The sequence below is a fragment of the Euprymna scolopes genome, chromosome 6, assembly GCF_053919585.1.
Source record: "Euprymna scolopes isolate OS-2025 chromosome 6, ASM5391958v1, whole genome shotgun sequence".
Lineage (NCBI taxonomy): Eukaryota > Metazoa > Mollusca > Cephalopoda > Sepiida > Sepiolidae > Euprymna > Euprymna scolopes.
The window spans coordinates 19,833,918-19,841,137 of NC_136487.1; the positions used below are offsets into that span (position 1 = coordinate 19,833,918).

At 31.9% G+C, this 7,220-nt stretch overlaps 1 non-coding gene across 1 annotated transcript; it reads right to left on the reverse strand.

Moving 5' to 3' along the window:
* Positions 1-484: 484 nt before the first annotated feature.
* On the reverse strand, positions 485-557 carry Trnar-acg (transfer RNA arginine (anticodon ACG)). Its single transcript has one exon. It is a non-coding gene; the product is annotated as a tRNA-Arg (tRNA).
* Between the last annotated feature and the right edge of the window lie 6,663 nt (positions 558-7,220).

Consider the following 7,220-nt stretch of genomic DNA (forward strand, 5'->3'; position numbering starts at 1 on the left):
TATGCTGCAATTAAAATAGAAAAAGGGAAAGGGTAATTTTAGAAATGTGGAGTCTGTTGAATTTGGTGCCGAGGTAACAGAAAACCCAGATGCACAATCCAATGATTGATACAATTAATTGATAATATTTTTCGGTGATTCTTCAAAACATATCATGCGTTTTAAACCTGATCAAAACAAAACGTACATTATTTAAATGTATTAATTTTTTTTTCAATTTCTTCTTGACTTATTGCCGATGCTGCGGCTGTATTTTTCTTACTTGTATTATATTCGTAATTTCTATTTGTTACTAGCGGCTGCGCCGCGTCAACACACACAACGCCGAATCAAACACAAAATCGAGTACACTCAACATCGTGAACTCGGAGTATGGGAAATCCTTATATGCACAAAACAAAATCACTGATAAAACAAAATTTTACCCTCAGTAAGGGTAAGGTTAATTAGTAAACGTTAGATAAAATGATGGTTAAAATTATTACGAACTTGCCAGGATTCGAACCTGTAATCTTCTGATCCGTAGTCAGACGCGTTATCCGTTGCGCCACAAGTCCTGTCCGTGTATGACAGATTTTACCGCGACTGTATACAAACAGTGCTAAATTCCGTTGACATGGGCAGATAACTTTTTCGACAATCCACGAAACGGTCCCAAAACCTTATTTCGGGCTTTTTGTGTGACTCACCGTTGTTCGTTACGAACCATATATAAATAAGGACACTCTAGGGACTCACACCTTTCAGAGGGAGGGATTTTTTTTCAATTCGGTGCATCTGTTCGAAAGTGTTATTGGTATGTAGATAAGCATTCTGTCGTAAAATCTTTTTTCAAGAATTAAAGCGAATGAATTCCATAGCTTCCAATATGAGGCCACATAGCATCTTCTCTAAATCCAATTAACTACACGAGATTATGAGGCCAACATAAAGAGTGAATAAGTATATATTGGCACATGGGCGAGCAATGGGCCATGAGCTAATAGGTCTTAGATGGGGGTCTTTTTTGGACCCTTCAACCAGAATGCTAGTAGATTCAGTAGTTGAAGCGTGTCTTACACGACAGACATGAGGGTGTGATGGTTTCTCCGGCATTGGCTAAGAAAGGTCTTCCACCTCGCTGACCAATCTGGAGATGAGAGACACATGTGCTCTTTGGGTTTGATAGGAACAGGAATATTGTTTCATCATAATAAGGAACACACGCGCACTAATAACGTATACACGAACAAACGTGCACACACACACAAACACGCAATATCCATGCACAATGTGCATGCATATGCGCGTGGCAAACACACACACATACACACACACACACACACACACACATATATATATATATATATATATACATGAACGTCGTTCAAAAAGTAAAGCTTCCTATATTTTTAACTCAAAATGTTGAAGAACTATGAAGACGAGAGATGCGCTATAAAAACGAGGGGCATTTTATACTTTATAATTTATTTTTCTACATAGTTCCAACCATCTCCAATTCCGAGAATTTATTTGGGACGGATTTGATAAAGTTTTTATATTTGGGATTTATCAGCCAACACGTTTTGACCAAAAAGTATGTAAGTTGAAGAAAGTCCAAGATCCTCTTCGAAATCAAGATGTCTATGGAAAACAATCAAAAAATAATCAAATGAAATACATCCAGCAAATCAAGTAAGACGTTGAAAAGAACAGCACATTACAGACAGATAAGCAACAAACATTTTATTTGGAAACGCAAACGGAAAGAGGTTGAAAATTTAAGGAAAAAGTAAGACATGATATCAACTTAAGTCGCAAGTAGGATAGGAAAATACAAAGTTGGTTCCACTATACCAGCTTCTAACATTTCACATTTTTGTATAAACGTAGAAATACCAAATTAACTGAATTTGCACCAGAGAATTAGGAGTTCATTCAGAAACTAATGGATAATATGGCTATATCGGTTTTAATTTTGGCTGATTTTTATGGAAACTAACTTTTCCTTTTTGCTGTTATGATTTACTTACGAGGAGTTCTAACAGAACTCATTAGCAATAGGATGTGATAATTCTTGAAATCTACGCTGCCTCCATCTTTTCCAATAACGGTTGCAGATCATTTTTTGTTATCAAAACAGCCGTTTTCCATTGATGTCTCACTAAGAACTGCAGTTGATCTTCTCTTGAATTTACGTGGAATAAATCACCTCGTGACTCTAACACAATCTGATTTCTGCTAATGGAAGTTCGTTTGATGCTTTCGTTCTTCGTCCTTTTCATCACACATGATCTTTTACGAATCATTTGTGAAGTACTTGGTTCGGCTAGTGCCACCACTTATGAGCATATCTTGGATGGCTATTGCATGATTGCATTTCTGATAGTTTCAGTTCTCTTGGGCTCGTGTAATGTTATTCTTGTATTTTTTGTTTCATTTTCATTTTAGTTCGAGTTACATGTGACTTGATGGCATTTGCTCCTTAGATGTGTAGATATTTCCTCAAATTGTTTCCGCATTCGATGATTTCCTTAATAATTTGTCTGCTTTCATCAGTGCAGTGTATTGTATCATCTCAGTATGCCAGTTCGCCATTTGATTCTTCTTTAGTTTGGTCCTTTTACATTTTTAGTAGTGTTACTAATGCGCCCACAATCATGTGTATCATCGTGAATATATTAATGTTTCATATTCTTTCAGTCCTTTCGCTAGTCCAATGTGTTGCGCCGTTTTATGCCTCCTTGATCCTAACACGGTGATATGTTGGGCCAACGAAGTCTACCATTTGACAATTTAAAAAAAAATCACTTTGCCATTTTAATTTTCAGTAATCTTGAATTATTTTGATATGATTATAAGATAATTCGTGTTTTATCTTCTCACACACACATGCATATAAATTTAAAAAAAATAATAATAACGGCGTTCATAAAGTCCGTCGGTGTTTGTTTATAATATTACGTCAGCTGATATTTAGGCTCGAGGATGAACGCCCTGGAAAAATAACTTTTTATTAATGTTTAGTTCTCGATGCATCAAGGGAAATCAGTTGAAGAAGTGTTTGCTCAGTCTAACAAGATCACATATGGAACAAGCAGCACAAGGGTTTTGCCATGGAAATAGCTTCTGACAAGGCATGAAACCATTTTATGTCAGTAGCCAAAGATAAAAAAAAGAATAGCTAATAATAAGTGTTAACTGAATAGATTTCGAGCCAGAGACAGAAATACTCTTCCCTTTTCTCAGAAACGTCGCTTATGGAATGTGGGGACTGAATGACAAAATAAAGGAAGCAAGAGTTACGACGCTGCCGAAAGTTTACTTAAGGTTAACTTTCTATGAACAGTCCCTAATATCTTCGAATGATGTTTTGAGTAAGTATAAAGTCGAATGAAAAATGAATTAATGCTAACATTCATTGAGCACGACGGGTTTTAATTTAATTGTCTGTTAGTGATGACGCAGATGTATTTTAAATAAAACTGTTCCATTTTTTTTAAATTTTACTAGGTATTTGTTGTATTTTTTTATTTTGCTAGGTATTTTTTGCATTTTTTATTTTGCTAGGTATTTGTTGCATTTTTTTATTTTGCTAGGTATTTGTTGCATTTTTCTTATTTTGCTATGTATTTTTTATTTTTTTTATTTGGCTAGGTATTTGTTGCATTTTTTTATTTTGCTAGGTATTTGTTGCATTTTTTTAATTCTGCTAGGTATTTTTTGCGTTTTTTTTATTTTGCTAGGAATTTGTTGCATTTTTTTATTTTGCTTGGTATTTGTTGCATTTTTCTCATTTTGCTATGTATTTTTTATTTTTTTTAGTTGGCTAGGTATTTGTTGCATTTTTTTTATTTTGCACGGTATTTGTTGCATTTTTTTAATTCTCCTAGGTATTTTTTGCATTTTTTTTATTTTGCTAGGTACTTGTTGCATTTTTTTTTATTTTGCTAGGTATTTGTTGCTTTTTTTATTTTGCTAGGTATTTGTTGCATTTTTTTTATTTTGCTAGGTATTTGTTGCATATTTTTATTTTTCTAGGTATTTGTTGCATTTTTTATTTTGCTAGGTGTTTGTTGCTTTTTTATTTTGCCAGGTATTTGCTGCGTATTTTTTATTTTACTAGGTATTTGTTTCATTTTTTTATTTTGCTAGGTATTTGTTTCATTTTTTTATTTTGCTAGGTATTTGTTGCATTTTTTTTATTTTGCTAGGTATTTGTTGCATTTTTTTATTTTTCTAGGTATTTGTTGCATTTTTTATTTTGCTAGGTATTTGTTGCATTTTTTTTATTTTGCTAGGTATTTGTTGCATTTCTTTTATTTTGCTAGGTATTTGTCGCATTTTTTATTTTGCTAGGTATTTGTTGCATTTTTTTAATTCTGCTAGGTATTTTTTGCATTTTTTTATTTTGCTAGGTATTTGTTGCATTTTTTTATTTTGCCAGGTATTTGTTGCGTATTTTTTATTTTACTAGGTATTTGTTTCATTTTTTTATTTTGCTAGGTATTTGTTTCATTTTTTTATTTTTCTATGTATTTGTTGCATTTTTTTATTTTGCTAGGTATTTTTTGCATTTTTTTAATTCTGCTAGGTATTTGTTTCATTTTTTTATTTTGCTAGGTATTTGTTTCATTTTTTTATTTTTCTATGTATTTGTTGCATTTTTTTATTTTGCTAGGTATTTGTTGCATTTTTTTATTTTTCTAGGTATTTGTTGCATTTTTTATTTTGCTAGGTATTTGTTGCATTTTTTATTTTGCTAGGTATTTGTTGCATTTTTTTTATTTTGCTAGGTAAATTGCATTTTTTTTTATTTTGCTAGGTATTTATCGCATTTTTTTTATTTTGCACGGTATTTGTTGCATTTTTTTAATTCTGCTAGGTATTTTTTGCATTTTTTTATTTTGCTAGGTATTTGTTGCATTTTTTTATTTTGCTAGGTATTTGTTGCTTTTTTATTTTGCTAGGTATTTGTCGCATTTTTTATTTTGCACGGTATTTGTTGCATTTTTTTAATTATGCTAGGTATTTTTTGCATTTTTTTATTTTGCTAGGTATTTATTGCATCTTTTTATTTTGCTAGGTATTTGTTGCTTTTTTATTTTGCTAGGTATTTGTTGCATTTTTTATTTTGCTTGGTATTTGTTGCATTTTTTATTTTTGCTAGGTATTTGTTGCATTTTTTATTTTCTAGGTATTTGTTGCATTTTTTTATTTTGCTAGGTATTTGTTGAATTTCTTTTATTTTGCTAGGTATTTGTTTCATTTTTTAATTCTGCTAGGTATATTTTGCATTTTTTTAATTCTGCTAGGTATTTTTTGCATTTTTTTTATTTTGCTAGATATTTGTTGCTTTTTTTATTTTGCTAGGTATTTGTTGCATTTTTTTATTTTGCTAGGCAATTGTTTCATTTTTTTTATTTTGCTAGGTATTTGTTGCATATTTTTATTTTTACTAGGTATTTGTTGCTTTTTTTATTTTGCCAGGTATTTTTTGCGTTTTTTTTATTTTGCTAGGTATTTGTTGCATTTTCTTTATTTTGCTAGGTATTTGTTTCATTTTTTTATTTTTCTAGGTATTCGTTGCATTTTTTATTTTGCTAGGTATTTGTTGCATATTTTTATTCTTGCTAGGTATTTGTTGCATTTTTTTTATTTTGCTAGGTATTTGTTGCATTTTTTTATTTTGCTAGGTATTTGTTGCATTCTACTATCCAATCTCAGCGTCGTCTTACGTATGAAATCGAACTGAAATTACGTATTAATAAATCATATAAGTATTATGATTTACGTAGACTATTTTTTCGAAAAGAAGCCATTATCGGGGTTAGTTTAAACTTGTTCCTATTCTTGATATATAAAAGAAAAAGTCAAAGGGGCGTTTCCTCGGTGTATCAAGATCAAATAAGGACACGTAAGAAAAGGGGATAGGGTCATCTAAAAAACATTCTACTGAAATGTAAACAGATAGAAAGTTTAAATAAACATATGTCTGCAGCAACTGTCTAGACTTGATGATTTTTGTCGGTATAAAATAACTTATTTACATGCAGCGTTTCCTTAGTTTGACAAGAATGACGAATGTAACAGTAATTGACGGACAAAGGTTTATAAGCTTGAATTTATGCATAGAATTAGATCAAAATTCAACACTAATCTATAATAGATAGGATATTAAAACGAACGTTCTTCGTATTCAAGAAAATAGAAGTAACCCTATGCAAATGACATTCAGTCTGTAATAAAATGCAGTCATGAGAACAATTAAAGCTACTAAGACTAAGCTTGTTTCTTTTCTTAAACAACTACGAACACACTCAACCAACGATTGCGGTGATAAAAAACGCCTAACCCTAGAGCCAATCGTTCAAACTCCTCGCTCTTACATTGACAGACAACATTAATTGAATCACCAAGTCTACTACTATGAATGTGGAATCCTTCTTCCGTACTCGGAAATTATTCGAACCACGGGGCATCCTATATATTTACAAAGCCACAATTCACCCATGCATGCAGTATTGTTTTACTATCTGCGCTGCTGAATCTACTATTAATCTCTCACTCTTAGACAGGGTCAAGCAAAGCGTATCAAATATATCAGGTCCTGCACTGTCAGCCAAGCTTCAACCTCTGTCCCATCACCGCAATGTTACATCCCCTTGCCCGTTTTACAAATTCTGTAATGGAATATGCTCTGTTAAACTCATAGTAATTGTGCTTACTCGATATACACCCAACTAACTCGGCAAGCAGCAAAATCTCACACCTTCATTATTTAAACCCCTAAATATAGGAATATCTTTCTACTCTAGTAGTTTATTCCCTTTGAGTACTAGACTCTGGAATTCCATCCCCGTTTCTTGATTCACTTAGTCTACTAACCTACAGAAGTTTAAATGTAATTTCAACAAACATCTGCTGTTCAAATCCTCACAGTCCTATGTAAGACTCAGGCCCAATTAGTTGCCTTTTACGTTCCAAGTCGAAATATACTTTGGTTTGGGTGAAAGACTAAATAATATGGCAATTTATCTAACCATTTTAATCTCTTATATCTGTGAAAATATTCAAAGAATGAAATTAACTTAAACTGATATGATGATATAATAAAATAGACAAAGTCTGTGCGGAAGGAAGTAACCTTTGGTTGAAAAAAGGGCGGAAAGAAATCGATTCTGAATAACAAGGAAAGATAGGAAGAAGATAATGATAGTGCAGTGAAAAAAATCGGTTGC